Source organism: Tenebrio molitor, chromosome 8, assembly GCF_963966145.1.
Source record: "Tenebrio molitor chromosome 8, icTenMoli1.1, whole genome shotgun sequence".
Classification (NCBI taxonomy): Eukaryota; Metazoa; Arthropoda; class Insecta; order Coleoptera; family Tenebrionidae; genus Tenebrio; species Tenebrio molitor.
The window spans coordinates 6,353,755-6,371,656 of NC_091053.1; the positions used below are offsets into that span (position 1 = coordinate 6,353,755).

General features: G+C 34.3%; 1 protein-coding gene across 2 annotated transcripts in view; it reads left to right on the forward strand.

Moving 5' to 3' along the window:
* The first annotated feature begins 3,929 nt into the window (after positions 1–3,929).
* Positions 3,930–17,902, forward strand: part of LOC138136362 (acetylcholine receptor subunit alpha-like) — a 57,972-nt gene continuing 43,999 nt past the window's right edge. For both annotated transcript variants that reach the window (XM_069055529.1, XM_069055530.1), the window contains exon 1: positions 3,930–4,097. The gene's annotated coding sequence lies outside the window, so the exon portion shown is untranslated. The remainder of the gene's footprint in view (positions 4,098–17,902) is intronic.

A 17,902-nucleotide genomic window follows, 5' to 3' on the forward strand; every position in this document is an offset into this window, starting at 1 on the left:
CGACTTATTGCGGAATCAGGCGATTCAAAATCAAAGAAATTCCTTTTCGAGAGGATTTCCCATGCCATCCAACGTGGAAACGCTGCAAGCATTCGGGGCACTTTTCCAGATTCCGCATTATTATCGGAAATTTTTGTATTGTAAACCAAAAATGTAATAGCCATGACTCCCGCCAACAATGAAGTTTATAAAAAAAAAAAAAACAGATAAATACACTCGCGTTTTAAAATGGCCCACGCGTGCCAAAAAAGGCCCAATTTACACACGAACGAGTTGAATACAACGTTTTTTTGTTCGACGAGCCCCTTAAAGGCTCCAAATCGCTTAAAACCTTTAAAATTAGCTTGATGTTTCGTTTTGACAAGTTGTGACATTTATCAAAATCCGTTCACATAGGAGAAAATTCTCAAATTCTGACAGTGTCGAACAAAAAAACAATTTGAATGTAACAAAGAGAAATTGAGTTGAAAGAAGCAAAAAAAAATGAGTAGTGCTAAATTGACACAATACCGAAAAAACTACAACGTACCTAAATTAAGTAATAAAACTTTTGCCACAAAAATAATCAAGAAAAAGATAAAAAAAAAGAAAACATAAGTAATAAATAATGAAGGAAAAATAGAATAGAATATACAGGCTGTTTGATAAAAAACGCCTCAACCCATAACTTTTTTATTTATTATCCGATTTCAATGAACAAAAAAACCAAGGATATGGTTTTTCATGCGCTACGAAGCAGCCATAAAATATATTTTTTTTGGCGTTATTTTCAGTAGCTAACGATAGTCAACTTTTTTTTTTTAAATGGACACATGTAGTTTTTTAGGCATAGTCTGCTAAAGTATTTTTTTCTGAATCTAATGATGTATTAAAATTCATCGTTTGGTCCATAGCAGACTGAAAAAAAAAAAACAATTTTTAATTGTGGTTCAGCTTATTATGAAATTTTCGAGTGTGCCGTGAAAAACAATTGGAATACAAATAGCAACAAATGTCAAGTGTGAGTTTGAAAAATTTCAGGTGCAATCTTGAAAAGTTTTATTATTATTTTCTTGGAAAACAAGAATAATAATAATAAATATTATTATTTTTTCTATTAAATTTTTGTTTTTGACAAATTACAATTTTTATTACACTCGAACATAAAATAATAGTCAAATGACTGCTATTCTGCATGACTGACAATGTTGTTATTTTATACTTAAATAAAAAAAGTTTAAAAAAGCAGATGAAAAGTTCTAAGTTGACGTTTAGATGACATTTATCGTACTTTGTATTCCGATTGTTTTTCACGGCACTCTTAAAAATTTTATAATAAGCTGAACCACAAATTTTTTTTAATTTTTTTTTCAGTTAGCTATGAACCAAATGATAACTTTCAATACATCATTAGATTCAGAAAAAAATACCTTACCAGACCAAGCCTAAAAAACTACGTGTCCATTTAAAAAAAAAAGTTGACTATCGTTAGCTATTGAAGATAACGCCAAAAAAAAAAAATTTTGTGGCTGTTTTGTAGCGCTTGCAAAACGATATCTTTGATTTTTTCGTTCATTGAAATCGGGTAATAAATAAAAAAGTTATGGGTTGAGGCGTTTTTCATCAAACAGCCTGTATACCGAGTGAAACAAAAGTATCAAATAATCGCTGTAACTTTTTAATTTGAAAAATTATGAAAAAATGTTTAATATAAAAATTGTTTGGTTTACTATCATGCATGACGTTCAACAAAAATTGTCAACATTCTTGATATTGCTTTTTATTACTAAGTTAATTTTATCACCTTTGATTTTTTTTTTATTTTCTTCTTTTTCCCCATAATGGCAAAACTGTATTTATGAATACAGAAAGATACGTTTGTTTGAAAATCACACAAAAAATGCATGGGTGCTATTTAAAAAAAACAAAGTTGGTTGCCATAGCAGTGAAACAAAAGAAGATAGGAACAAACTAGAAAGACCAGATAATACACCAATCAACTTTTATATTAAACATTTTTTCATAAATTGTCAAATTAAAAAGTTACAGCCAATATTTGATACTTTTGTTCCACCCTGTATAAAATCAGAATGGAGTAAAACAAATAAATAGAGACATTAACAAAAACAGAATTCACTGATTAGTTCAAAAGCATTAAAGAAAAAAGTTGTGGTAAGGAACTGAATTCTATAAGATCGATCGACTTTGAAAATTGTGCAGATATTTTAATCAGTCATAGAACTCCACAATGGCTTTCACCAACCTGGATGGTTTTGATCTATGGTGAAGCCCGTGGACATTCAGAGCTAGCGCAGTAACTCTACTGTAAAAGGTTTCCTCAAGGCTCAAAGGATACTTTCCAATGCACGAACCTTTGTAAACGTTGTGCGGCATCTTCGGGATTTCGCCCGTTTCGAAATGAATAAGCGCGATCTTGGCCGCCAAGGAGAAGATCGCATTTTAGTTGCTGTTACCTTCAATTTTTAGACGAAGTTTTGCCTGAAGTACTTGAGGAAATTCCTCTAGCAATTCGACGAGAAATGTGGTACCCTTACGATGGTGCACCGCCTTACGTCAAAACAGTTCAGGTTTCTTGGACATATCGTGCTGAAGCTTGCATTGCAAACGATGACAGGCATTTTGAGCAACTTCTTTGATGTATCATTTTATGCCATACTCATAGTTACAGTCTTTTACTTTATACAGGGTGAGCAACAATAACTGTTTCAGTTGGCAATAAAAAAATTTACTTGAAATTTTCAAGACTGTGAATTGTACCTATTTCGGTTTGTTTTATTGACACTATTGACACTATTCTTTTATTAATGACATAAAAGTCACCAAAAGTCATCAGAATTTATTGCCAACTCAATCAGTAATTGTTGTTCACACGGTATATGAGTTGCAAACATAACCTCGAATGACTTAGAAACTTGACTTTTTAGGTTGGTTGTACGTCAAAACTGCCCGCCAAATTTGAAACTTTTCAGTGATTCCCAAACACACTGATTCCTTTGATTCTCTTTTAAATTTCTACAAGGCAAGTTGGGTTATTTTGCCTTCTTTTAACACGTACTACCTCAGGTTAAAATATCTGCATAACTTTCAAAATCTGACTGTATATTAAAAAAAAATTGCCCTTAGATTAGACGCGTATTGTAAAAATAACAGTAGTTTAAGAAAACGTTGAAAAAATTAGAGAAAGAAATGTTTAACTATTACTAAAGAATATGCTAAACCATATTGAGAAATAAAAAACTTGCGTAAAAAATTACTAGAATAGAAAGAACGAATTGGTGATAAAACGATGTTAATGAAATGAACAACGGTAAAAGTATTTGCATAATGAAGAGCAACATAAAACAAATCGATGGAGATCGGCATCGGAGGGAGAATAAGAGAAATGTCTTGGTCAATTGAAAGAGGAAGGAAAAAGAAAGAAGAAAAGAGAAATTTGAGCACTTAAAGTGCACTCGCTACCCTGTTCGACCCTCGTTCGACCCATGTGCGTCTTAGAAAAAATTACTTCTCAGGATTTCCTTCGAGTCGCGGATTAAAAGACCCTATTGAGGTTATCCGTGACTTGTATAATTATCCCACTATTCACGCACCGAGAGCCCAGAAAGAGTGGCTCAACGCTTAATGGAAAATAAATGTAAAACTGTTGCGGTTGATTGTTCCGACTAAGATTATCCGAATTAGAAAAATATCACACCGCCGACGCAAATTCCGGGGGCGGATTAATCACCGACGAAAAATATAAAATATGCTAATGTCCCATTAGTCCCGGGCCCCATCCCGAAACCCAATCACGTAACACTAATCTTATCGCGAAAGCATCTTATTCTTTTTAAGATGTGGCGGCGATTTAACGTGTGTACGCGTGCGTGGTTGGGGCGGCGGCATGAGCGCATCCCTTTCGACGGTCGGCCGGGTTAATGCTACTCGTAGTGGGTGCCGTGCTTGCCTCCGAGACAGGGCCGCCCACGCAGTTTCGTCCGTTTTGCACCTGGCAAGCCGTTCTTCGATGGTGACTGCTGCTGCTGTGACCGCAACCTTCTTCTGATCGGGCAGAGGCGACGCTCCCGACAGATGTCCTGGATTCGGACCACGTTTTGGTGAGAAACCTTCTTTTTCTCAAAAATCGACTGAACAAACATCACATGAACCCGTCGAGTGAAAAAAATTTCTTTCGGTATTAACGCACGTCCAAACATAAAAAATACAATCGATAGTGAGACGTGGCGATGTTTTAATTTCTATTTCGATTCGTTGTTGATGCGGTACACTTAGTTTCACTATTGGAACGACACTTGGCTGCGATTGATACGTAGTAGTTTTCTTTTCACGATGCTCTGCAGGACTACTGGATAAAAATCTATGAAAATATTTTTCTAAATCTTGGAATATTCTCTATTTTTTGCAACAAAAGGTTTTAGTTTAGAAAGTTTTTGATATCCCATTTTATTTTTAAATTACTCTACCATTTTTCTCTATCTGCAAAATTGCAATATGTACTCTCAATATGCACTATAGTTTCAAAAATTTTTAAAAAGGCAAGATTATTTGTGTTAAAATAGATGCAACACTATACAGGGTGATTCTGAAATAAGTTTGGAAAAAAAAACAGTAATTGGCGATGATGAGAAGAAGTCATAGCCAAAAAAAATTCTTATAGAAGTTTTTCCATTTTCGAGATACAAATGATTGAAAATTTGATCAAAATTGCTAGTACGCTGGTGAGTTAAAAGTGATTGATTGATTATCCTGGTCGAAAATGCAAGGATATGGGGTAATTTCAATCCTTTTGATTTCACTCCCAAAAGTCATTTACGCAGAATTATTTCGTGTCAAGGATACATTTTTCTTTTCCAAACTTATTTCAGAATCATCTGTATAATTTCTCGTGGTGCTAACTATTTCGTTAACTTAAGTTTAGTTAAACTTTTTTTTCCTTCTGTTAAAACAGTGTACAGTTACAAATTTCTTTAAAATTCCCTAATTCTAGACCATAATTTGGTTTATAATGAGTAGATGAATTTGACCCATTTCTATTTAATTTTATTTTATTAATAAATTCTTTTCCAAAATGTATCTTTGTCGAGTTTATTTTTCACGGTATACAAGTTAGTTTAATGTCGTGTTCCAACTTGATTTTTTTTATACAAGAATAACTCTTTAACAGTTATGAGGAACAGTAGAAACTAGGGCTGTACCGTTTAACTGGTTTAGCTAGTTAACACAGTTAATTTAGTTAAACCGACTTAAAAGCCAAACCGATCAAAGAAATTAACCGGTTCACTTATTTTGCCGGTCAAATTAGTTAAAAAAATTTGTTACACAGTCTAGGACTGGTTTACAAATTTATGAGGGGCATGATGACCAACTCAATAGACCGGGACCAATGGCTTAACGTGACTTCCGAATCACGAGACAGAATATAGCCTTTTTTTTATTATTTTTAAATTTCGCCCTGGGTCGGAATCGAACCCGCGACCCTCGCGTCCCTGAGCCGAAACGGACTCCCTTAGGCTATATTCTGCGTATAGTTTATTAATTTAGTTTATTAATAAACTGCACAAAACAACATATTTAAAATATTCCACAGTTTAACAAATTATTCTTTTTTAACTGAACTGACCAATAACTAATTAACAGAGTCAGCTGTTATAATACAACGGGTTGTATTATCAGCTAATTTATTTATTTGATTTATTTAATCATATCAGTAACGGTACATGAACTGAAATATAATATCGGGTGTTCATTTAAATTTCCTGTCAAAGTTGGCGTTGAAGTAGATTGTGAACGCACCACTCGTCAGTCTACAAAGTAAAAACATAAACAATGCAAAAATCTAACCTCACAGATTTAAACAGCTGATCAGAGTTTGTAATCCGTGGTGTGTTCACAATCGACTCTTCAAAGTCAACTTTGACGGGAAATTTAAATGAATACCTGATACAATACAAGACTGCAATATATTGCCCAATGACATTTCTGGTATCTTCCTTTTCCAGGAATTTCTATCCTGTGCCAATCATCTTGCCTCGGATTCTTCGTTTTTTTAGCTTCTTCCTATACTTGGTCCTCCCATTTCTTTTTTTTTCTTTCCCTGAGCTTTGCTTTCGTAAATTTCTTATTTCACTTCATCTTTCAATCTATTTTATATTATATTATATTTAATTCTGATATTACTCGTACTGTCTCGTTTTTTATTCTCTTCTTGTAATGTCTTTTATTCTTTTTAGAAATCTTATTTCAGTAGCTACGATTTTACTTTTGTTATTTTGTGTTAGAGTCCAGGATTCACTACCGTATATTACGGATGGTCTTACGACTTTCTGATATACTTGTGTTTTTATTCTTCCATTGATATTATCATAGTTTTGCTTTTTTCCATGCTACTTACTTTTACATTTATTTTCCTCAGTTCTTTTTGGTATACTTCTAGGTTTTATTGTAATTTTTCTTCTATTTCGGCTACTAACACCATATCATCTGCAACTAGTGCTTCTTTTGGTGTTACATTTTTCATTTTCCAACTGCCTACTGTCAAACTTTCACATTTTTCTTTGCATTCTTTTATTGTGTCGTCTGTAACTATGGAGAATAGTAGCGGACTTAGTACGCATCCTTGCTTCAATCCTATTTTCGCCTCAAATTCTGTGGATTCTTGATTGTACATTTTTATTGTTCTTGTATAGGGCCTAGATAATTGCTGCCGTATTTATTTCGACTCTTCCTTGTTTCATGCACTTCCAGATATCATTTCTTCTTCCTTTGTCGAAGGACTTCTTTAAATCTATTGGGTGATTCAAAATGATTGTGGATAAGTATGGCAACTATGTACGAAAATGTATGTGGCAACTGTGTGGGTAGAATAGAGTTGATATTTCTTTGACAGTTCATAGTCGCGCAATTTTGAAAATTGTCTAATCAAAATGCGATGGAATAAAAAAAATCTAAAGCACGCTTATGAAATGTCATACAAATGTCAACTCTACCCCACCCACACAGTTGCCACATACAGTTTTGTACATAGTTGCTATACTTATCCACAATCATTTTGAATCACCCAATATTAAACATAAATGAATTTCCTTTCCTTTCCTCAGTAGCTTTTCTCCTGTTTTTCTCAGTAGAAAAATCGGGTTCTGGGTGCTCCTTACTTTCCTGAATCCATGTTGTGCTTCTTCCATAGTTGTCTCTAATTTTTCCCTTTTTAGCTATTTATCTAATTATCAGCTAATTAACCAGATTTAACCGGTAAAACCAAATTGAACCGGTCACATAGGTTAGCCGATTAATTGTTTGTCAGCCAGTTAAGTAAGTTAACCGTTTTAACTAGTTAAACCTGTTAAACTGTACAGGTCCAGTAGAAATGAAATTATTTCTTAGCACAGTATTAGTGTAGTTTGGACAAAATATTTCAAAATATCGATTACTTTGAGATCTTCTTGCTTCTGTATCCTCTTCTTGATAAAATAAACTTTATGTGTCAATTTTCACTGTTAACCGGTTTGCAGGGAGTGAAAGTAAATAAAAACTATACCTGTCCCTGTATTATGGAGTGCTTTAGAGTATCATCGATCAATCACAACGACATCTCAAATATTTTGTAATGATCTTTTGTTTCCATCCTAAATATTTGTAAAACCAATCATTTTAATGAGTTTGCCAAATAATGGAGGTATGAAAAATGTATTAAATTTTATTACAAAATATAAATTTTATCCGACTGACTTTCGACCCACATGCCATTTTCTGAAATACTCCTAAAGTTACTGCTAAGAGGACAGAGAAAATCAAACACATTTTTGATTTAATAAAATATCGGGTGTTCAAATGAAATACTGCGCTGGGAAGGCGTTGGAAACCGTCAATTGTTTTGCTTTTTTAAAGTGTAAATTGACAGTTGTAATTAGAGCATGTTGACAGCTAACCTAAAATTTATTTATTATTATATTATATTATTATTTTTTATTTATAAATAAAAAAATCTTCCTGTCTTTTTTTCTTTGCAATGTTTTACATTAAAAATAGAATAACTAACAATTGCTATCCTCGAAGTTAATATCCAAGGGCACTCGTGTTAAACAGCGGGAAATTCAAACTTTACACTGTTCCAAATGGTAACGCCTACTCAGCCCACGTTTTTATTTGAACGCACGATATCTATTAAATTCTCGTGTTTTACCGGTAACGCTTTTCTTGGACTTTTGCGATTATCTTATCATCATAAGACAAGTTTCAGTTTTTACAATCTACTGTATTCAAATTTCAACAAAATTTCCAAAACCGTACATACGAGTACATATATTTATTATAACTTGATTTTCTTGCGCGCGTCACATTCCTTTAAAACAAAGCCGAGTCTCGACCTCCAGCGCTTCGTCTAACACCAACAAAATATGACAGGAACAGGATGCTGCATAATTTGACTGTTTCAAGATGTCATTGCCACAGTAACGCCGGAAAACATTTCGTTCTCATACCTCATCAAGAACGTCTGTTGCCCTCGTAAAAGAAAAGTACTAGCTACACGCAAGCATGTTGTCGAATCGCGTAAAGAAATGAATGTTGAGACTTACCACATAAAATTATTTTACTTCTTGCCAGTCATAAAGAAGATTAATTTTCCCTTATTATGCTTAAGTAAAGGGGGGGGGGGGAGTGTAACAATTAGAGTAAACAGTAACAATAAAAATAAAGAAATATGTTTTAATATCATAAACCACAAAAAATTATTATTCAGTTACTTTGCAGTTCTCTTAGTCTTCGACCAATCACAAATTCCTTCTCAAATATTTTCTACTGATTTCTTGCTTCTAACATAAATGTAAAGGCACTAGATTTGGCGAATAGAAAGGTTCCTCATATAATTTTAAATGGTAATCATAAGAATGCAGCTGTTATGAGCCGGACCATTATTGAAAATCATACCTCCTCTCAATCCTTTTTTCCATGACAGGGTCACGCACTTTGGAAATGAATTTAACAACTCTCCTACAACATCTGTCCAAGAGACAAATAATCAATCATAAGCACTCCATCAAAATCCCAAAAGACTCTTGTCATAACTTTCCTCTTGGGCTCGAAGTTTGTAAAGAAGCGGTGAATCCTGGTGTCTTCATTTCACACATTTCCATCTGACAATACTTAAGAGCGACACGTTTCAAAAATCTATCTGTCTTAATGTTGGCTAAACTTTCCTCGAATAAACTCGCGATCTGGTGTTTACATTTTCGATATCCATTTAACTCACTCTCCAAATCCTTTCCTGCGCTATTTACAGAAAAGACACAAGACACAACTCTTACTACTCCTCTAATGTGCAAGGCCATATCGTATCCCAGATCAATGTTTCTTGTGTCAAAACAGTTCTGTAATGTATCTCGTAACGTTCTTTGTTGCCAAGTTTAAAATCTGTGCCCCAGTTCTTAACCAACTGACACGAACTTGCAGATTTGCTTGATACTTCATTCGCATCCTTAAAGATCTCGTGCAGTGACAAGTCCGTTTACGGCATTTTAATTTACTCATTTTTTTTTTCACAAAGACTCGTGCAATCATATTCTTCCGCATATTATTATATTGTTTGGATAAATGATAAACAGTTTTTTATTTGTCAGTCACCGTCTTTTACGTCAGGGATAATAAATGATGACCCGCGCTCCTATAAAAAATCATGTAAGCTCACAGTAAATGGAATAAAAAAGTGGAAGAAAACGTTACCAGTAAAGAGCTTCATATTGAACAAATAAATTACAAATTAGACTTAAATTTTCTGATAATGATCCGACTAGTCAACCAAAACTCAATAACTGTAACATTTATTTCTCGATAATATTCAATTATTTAACCATAATCCTTCCTGCCGCTTGGTACAGTTCACATAAATTTAACCAAAGCATTCATTTCCAGTTTGAACGCACAGCGGCGGGATCAAATCAATAATTTTTAATTGAAAATCAAACCCCTACGGTATCTGTATGGACATGTTGAAACTGTGCATGAGTATTATTCATATACTTTTCGTGTCTTTGTAAGCTGTCTTTAATTAAACCAGTTCCCAAAAATAATAGTTGCATAATATCGTAATATAGTGTTTTTTTCTTCTTCAAACCTCAGTAAAATATGACATTGCACTGCTGCATTGATAATGCTAAAGTGTCACTTCATTGCCATGGCATCTGACGAGCGGCAGACAAAGCTATTATCTCCGCTGACGAGCGGCAGATAAAGTAAACTAGCTAAATCATTTGAAATTCCTAACTCACATTTTAACAAATGCGTTTCTGAATCTGACATATTGAAAGCTGAATTGGAGCGGGTTGACAGACGAATAATTATACAAAATTATACAAAAGAGAAAACGAATCCATAGCTCTTATTTATCGCAGGATTTTAATTATCTATACACCAAATTAAATGGTTGTGAATAGGCTACAAGACGGTCTGCTAAATTCACGTGTAGTCCTAAGGGTTTCAAGGCTAAACTGTCAAAATATTTTTTTTCAAAGGAGAACACATACTTTTTTTTTAGTAATTCTGATAGAGATTTTCATTCTAAAAACAACAAACTTGCAAAATGCATTGCGTTACAGTGTAATAACCAAATTAAGTTACCTGGAAAAACAAATGACAAATCGTCACAAATGGGATTGCGCACAGATGCCCCAAAATGGAGCATAGTTTGAGCATAGACGATAATATTAGCGTTTTTTTTTACATATTTTTTTTTTAATTTTTGGTATGTAAGTACACTTCTATTCAGAAAAAAAGCGTACAAGTAGTGAGCCCAATTTTGGCTAGATTGCCATATCGTAAACCTATCTTTTAATTGTTGTTACTTAGAAACTTGTAACAAAATCCGTGATGATAGCTGGATTTGATCGATGTATTCTTCAGAGATTTTAATGTGTACTTATAAATGTTTTGCCTTATTTATTAGGCAAGTACGAGTATTACCAATTACTACAAACACAATTCAAAGTTTTATTCACAAATTTATGGAAAAAGGCAACTCTCAACAATCTAACCATTTAAAAAAAATTATAAAAAACAGTGTTCACACATTTGACATACAGTGGGGAGCACGGAATTTCGCACGCCAATTTGTACGTCATTAAAAAAAAACTATCTAGTCTAAGCTTTATTGTCATTATAATCAATAATGAGGTGGGATACGCATGATATATGTGATCATGACTGATGTTTCACCTAAACTGTCACGAAACTGCCGCCAGTAGGTATCTCATTTTAATAAAATTAAGTCAGTGAAATGTCCAATGTGTGCGAAATTCCGTGCTCGCCACTGTACATACAAAATGTCAGTAATACGTTTTCTTGGAAACGATTAATTAATTTTATCCCCATTTACAGTAGCTCTCAATACGTGTACGCTTTTTTTTTGAATAGAAGTGTACATATATACTTGTGATACATTATTGTTTTCCGAATAAAAATCTCTATCAGAATTACTAAAAAAAGTACGTGTTCCGATTTGAAAAAAAATATTTTGACAGTTTAGCCTTGAAATACATACTTAGGGCTATACGTGAATTTGTTAGGTCCTTTTGTAGCCTATTCGCAACCATTTAATTTGGTGTATAAATAATTAAAATCCTCTGATAAATAAGGGAGCTATAGACTCGTCTTCTTTTTTGGGGACACCTGTATAAAAAAAATCGAATTTTGTTTACAGCGTTGTTTATATAAGTCATAGTAACACTTTCCAAAACGAGCTACCTTAAAATAATTTTTGGTTCCTTAAGATTTCTTAAATAATTTGTTATGAACGTTTGAAGAAAAAATAGTAGATATTATGTAATTCGGAGCAAAAATGGTTCTATGTGCTTTGGCTGGTTTGTCTGCCTCATTTAGTTCGGCAGCCAAACTACCAGCCTCAGCACATAAAATTTCATTTTTGCTCCTAATAGCATAATATGCTATTTTTTTCTGTGGTTCGACGATTTATAGACATTGTGTAAAAACAATATGAACTAATTCTATTGTTTATTAATAATTTGCATTAAATTAACATTTACCATACACTACAGAAATCAAATTAAATTCACGTTCTTTTATCTGATGCGTCCCTCCTGGAATTTTTTTGATCCGTGAGTCACCCACACCCGATGACATCTCCTCCGTTCGCGACACAGGTGCGGATTTGGGAGCGTTCTAGACGCATCTCGACTATTCTCTAACGCTTCAATCTGAACCTTCAAAGGACACAGAACTTGTTGCATCTTGACCAACTTGTCATTCTAGATATTCGAACAATCTGACACTTAGAGTTAATTTTTTTAAAGCTTTCGACCCTAATTTGCTACACTTTAAACTTGCCAGTTTTACATTTTACTTCTTATTTACAAGATCGATATCAAATTGCAAGATTTAGCAATGACCTACTGACTATTGTGCTTGAGGCACTCCAGGGTTCTGTTTAGGTCCTTCAAGTTTTTAAATGATCTTGGCTTAAATCAATTCTGCAAATACTCAATTCTCTTCTTCGACGAATTTACAAAGTACCTAATTATTTTTAAAATATACTGCCTGAAAACACAAACACAAAGTTCCTGGACTAACCTTTGACGTTTATACAGTTTATTAAGGAATATGTAGTATATTAAATAGATTCAAATGTTGTTCTCAAGTCTTCTAAGCTAACATCAACTTCTATCTGAGGAAAGACCTGTGTAAACCATTAGTAGTTTCCATTCTAAATTATTGCAGAATTGCTTATTTTCCATGCTTTGACAAACAAAACTCTCACGCTTATTTACCTTCATATCAGAGTTTAAACTGTTTCAAAACATAATTATTCATAGTGAACCTGTACTAAAAGCAACAGAAATTCACCTTTCGGAAATTATTTCCTTCCGTTCCAACAGATATATCAGTCAGGAGAGTACAACAATTTTTCTAGGGGCTTGAGATCTGGCCTAACTGGTGGCTCCATTTCAACAACATCAAGTGTGACACTAATCTGACCGCACAGGAGAATTTGAAAATATTTGTAAGCGAACAAAGTATACTTTGCGTAATTAATTAAAATGTAATGTAATTAGGCGACAGATTAAAAGATCGCGATTTTATAAACATCATAATTATTTCATGCGATATTGAATATTTATAGAATGAGCGCATAATTAATGTAATTTTGTGAGTGAGTAATTCTCCGGGGCCGCAGTCCTCGGTGAAAATTTTTCCAAATATTGGATTGTTAATATTGAAGCGTCATTGACAATACAGATTGGTTTCATTTATAAAGAATGTCAAAGGATAATTGACGCGTTTCCGATTGTTGTCAACTACAAAGAACGATCCAGTCAAAGGGACACAGCTCCTGCAGCGCTGATATACAGGGTGAGTTTGAAATTGCAGTTCAAGTGAGTGCAGTTCCACCTAAAAAGGAAACTTATATTCCACTAGCTTTAATTTTATTTTTAAAAGACTATTTGAAATCTTTTAGCCTATTCTTTTGTTAGAAAATTTAACAGAGCTGTCAAATATGTAAAACCTCAAACGGTATTATGATGCATAACAGCGTAACAAGAGCAACAGTTTACGTTCGTAAGAATGGGTAATTTACCAGCTTTATTGCCAAACGCGACGCCACTGGTAAGCAGATTTTTCGCTAAAATGTCAAAGAAAAGTCAACGATGTGCTGTTGTTAACCTAAAAAACAACTTTTCGATTTCGGCAAAGTTTACACACGTTTACTGTAACTGTGAGCAACAATTATCCCAAAAATGTGGTAAAATGGGTTTTACAATTGAAGATAAAGCATTAATTGATATAGATTTTTCGAGAGGTGGGAAACCAATAAAACGACTATGCATAGGAGGTATAATAATTATCGGTACGACTGAACCAAGACAAACGTTTCGATAAAACAAAAGATGTGGTAGCATTCTTGATTTGTTTTATTTTTGATCACCTTGTATTCAGCGCCACTGTGTATACCACACGTAAATAACGGTAAAATTGTCGCCGTTTACCAAATGCATTACCGCCCGCCACAATGGCATTACTTTTTAATTCAGCTTCCACCTTGACAGTTTAATTTACATTTATGACCATCACTTCCGATAGAGGTCGCGCCGCGTAATTAGAATTGTTAACAAATTAAACGTCCGTTTCTTGTATAATTAGTGGATAATGAATAAACGCCACAAACGCCGTAATTAGAGCGACATTCTTTGTGCCCGAACAGTTTTGATTTTTGCTTGGATATTTTTGTATTTCGAAAGGGAAGTTTTCAATAAAAGAAACTCGGCGAACTTGTGCGCTATTGATTGATTAACGAGATGTTTTCCGAATTTCGTTTCAACTCCAGTTTAAAACTTTAACCATACATTAGCTACCTCTCAAACGCCGCCGCCGCTATCTGTCACTTCCAGCAGAAAAAATAATTCGCACAACGATGCCGATTGGTCTCTTCAGAAAGAAACACTCATCTCGTAGTTCATGTTTGTCTCCGAGTCCTCATTATCATGTTCGTCTCTTAACAGGGATTCCCCCGTTTCCGCATCGGGCCGCGCCACTTGTCGCCAGCAAAAGTGAAACGCGACCCTCCAGGATCGATCCTGAAACGAAACCAAACATCCTTTTCTTAATCCTTCGTGGAGCGCGTACGTTGGCCGTTGCGAGCGAAGTTTTAATTAAAAATAAACGCCACTGTCGGCTTCGTGAACTCCAAGTAAGACAAGTCCGACGTGAAATTTGTGAAACTTTGTTCGGACGGTGTCATTTTTTGCGGCTGCCAATATCGCGAATGGTTCAGGTGTCGCGGGATTCCCCGCTTTTGTCAGGTATGAATAAAATATGACGATATTTCACAGTTGACGCAAAATCGAATTCTGAATTCTGTTTTGAGCAAAGTGCGAGAATTGGGGCGTCAGACGCGGACTGTATAAGTGAGCGGTCGTGTTTGGTGCAAGAAGCCATGTCTGATTGCTCATCTCGTCGGTGTTTGTATTTTTGATAAATATCTGTCCTGTGGGGCGCGAACAAGGGGAACTAGCACCGAAAAGGGAATTTCAACGGTGGCACTATTTTTTAGAAACTGTAACTAAATTAGAGTCAAGTGGGTCTGCATTTTTTAAATATTAAGTGCGCGTGAAGGAAGCAAGTAAGTGGTTTTTGGCAATGTTAAAAAATATATGTAGCACCCCTGAAGGAAGTAAAAAGTCTCCGGTTTTGAAGAAAAACATGGTAATTGTTCACTTTAACTACTTCTGGAATTTTCGCGTTTTTTCTGGCTAGACAGTCTCAGGGCGTCCTCCTAGACCGTTTCCCACCATTCAAACCTTGTGCAAATGCCTTTTTTCTCTCTCTTGTTGTGTTTCAAGGTCGCGCCAATGTCTTAGTATGACTAAAGGGTAAGGAAAATTCATTTGCACAAGGCTTGAGTGTTGAAAAACGATGTAGGAGGACGCCCTGACGCTGTCTAGCCAGAAAAAATGGGAAAATTCCAGAAGTAGTTAAAGTGAACAATGACCAAAAACATTTTGGGATGACTGTAATTGACTACAGGTAAAATCAATCATGGGCGTTACTACACCTATTAAATAAAAAATGGTAAAAATAATAAGGATTCCTCATCACTCAAAAAAGCGGTTGGGAAGGTAACGGTTTCGATTGTTTGAGATTCTGAGTAAATTGAAAAAAACTTGACCACCATGAACAGCAAAAGAATTGGAAACTGAAGAAGAGAACAAAGAACAAAAATTTTCTTTTCACTTTCATTTTTATTATTATTATTACAGTGGAACTCGGTTAGAACGAACCCGGCTTATAACGAACGCTCGGATATAACGAACAGAATTGAAAGTCCTATATTATATTAACAAATTTGTTCGGTTATAACGAACCTCGCTTACAACGAACGCTTGCTTTTAACGTCCAATATTTAGGCGCGAAAGCGGTCTACAACTCGGTTATAACGTACGCACGTGCACTTTTGTTACATTCTAGGAAACAATAAACACAGCAAGCGTTGACAAGGCAGTCACTGCTTCTTAGTTTACGTCCGTATGGCCTAAATTACGAAGAAGATACAGGATGTCTTTAAAAAAAACGGCCCACGCTATAACTGATGACCCAAATGAAAAAAATTATACAGGAAACGAAATAGCTCTAAAAACATTACAAACCTGAGTGAGCATATAATTTTTATACCATCTACCCATTTATGGGCAATGGGCAACTTTTATTTTTCAAATAGTAACCTATTTTTTTTATTGATTTTGTTAGAGTTTTGTTTTCTGATTGTAATGGCATAAAAAAAACTACATATACACTTTGATAAGAAAATTTTCGAGAAAAAAAGGAAAATATGTTGCATCAAATAGTTATTTATTTAACGAGTTCGTGTGTAATTTTGGCTTTTTTTGGGATGAGTGGACCAGTTTAAAACTCGAGTGAAACGAGAGTTTTAAAGGTCCACGAGTGCCAAAAAAAGCCCAAATTACACAAGAACGAGTTGAATACAACATTTTTTTGTTCGACGAGCCTCTTAAAGGCTCCAAATCGCTAAAAATCTTTAAAATTAGCTTGACGTTTCGTTTTGACAAGTTGTCAAATTTATAAAAATCCGTTCACACAGGAGAAAATTCTCAAATTCTGACAGTGTCGAACAAAAAATTAGGTTTATTGTGATATTAATGAAAAAATCAAGTTAACCGACCTCCATTATTCGATATTTTTATGAATTATAATTAGATAAATAAAAATATGCAACATGAAACATGCGTAAAATTGCCATTTAAGTCCAGCACACTACCAACAAATTTTCGTTTATGAAATAAGGATAAATCTAAGACAGGCTGTATAATGAGAGGGATATTTTCAACGGAGGTGAAACGGGATTATTTTATAAATAATAAAATAAACACCAAATCAAACTTTGAAATTCAAAGGTGAAAAATTAATTATGTGGCGGAAAACAGTCCAAAGAACGGCAAACGATTTTTGTTTTGCGCTAATATGATCGGTACCGAGAAGAGGAAACTCTTAGTGATTATTTGAATTAAATAAAATGTTTACCATATTATCTTATGTATACCTATAATATGTAATTATTTATCTTTCTTAATAAATAACGATGACGTACGGTTAGAACGAACGATCGGATATAACGAACAAATTCTGAAGTCCCTTGAGTGTTCGTTATAACCGAGTTCCACTGTATTATTCTATGCTATTATTATTAATATCTATGCTACAGAATGAATTTTGTTACAACGTAGGGGCAACAAAAGAAGAAAAAATTGAAAAGTTTCTATTTCTATTATTACAAAGACTACCGACATATGTCTAAGGCCCGGTTTATTCACCTTCAAGTAACTTTATTTGAACGGTAATTACCATGGATCTACTATGGCGGACAATAAATTTAGGCCGGCCTGTCATTGGCTTGACATCAAAATGTGAAGCTGGCATTATGTTCAACTAACCCCATTTTCGATTTTTGTCGTTCTTGTTATCGTGACAGCGATAATCAAAATTAAAATTGGGAAAAGAAGCGTGCACCAGAGAGAAGTGCTACTACAAATCAGTTATGCTAGTGCGTCATGATCTGTAAGTTACAAAAAGGGCGAAGGAAACGCGAAACAGCTTGAAAACCTTCAGTTTGACAAACTGACACATCAATCATAATTAATGACAATAAATGGTCGCTTGCATTGACTTTTTTGAAATGTCGGAAATTTGCCGGCCTAAATTTATTGTCCGCCATAGTACCAATAGCAGATTCTAAATCATAGCAACTATACTGGCCTGACATTAAATAAATAAAATATCAATTAAATATAATTTATTGTTTGAAACGACGTCCCTGAAGCTTCCAAATCTTTTAAAAATGGTTTCGCATTTGCTTTTGACAGTTTTGACAAATTTTTCAAGACCT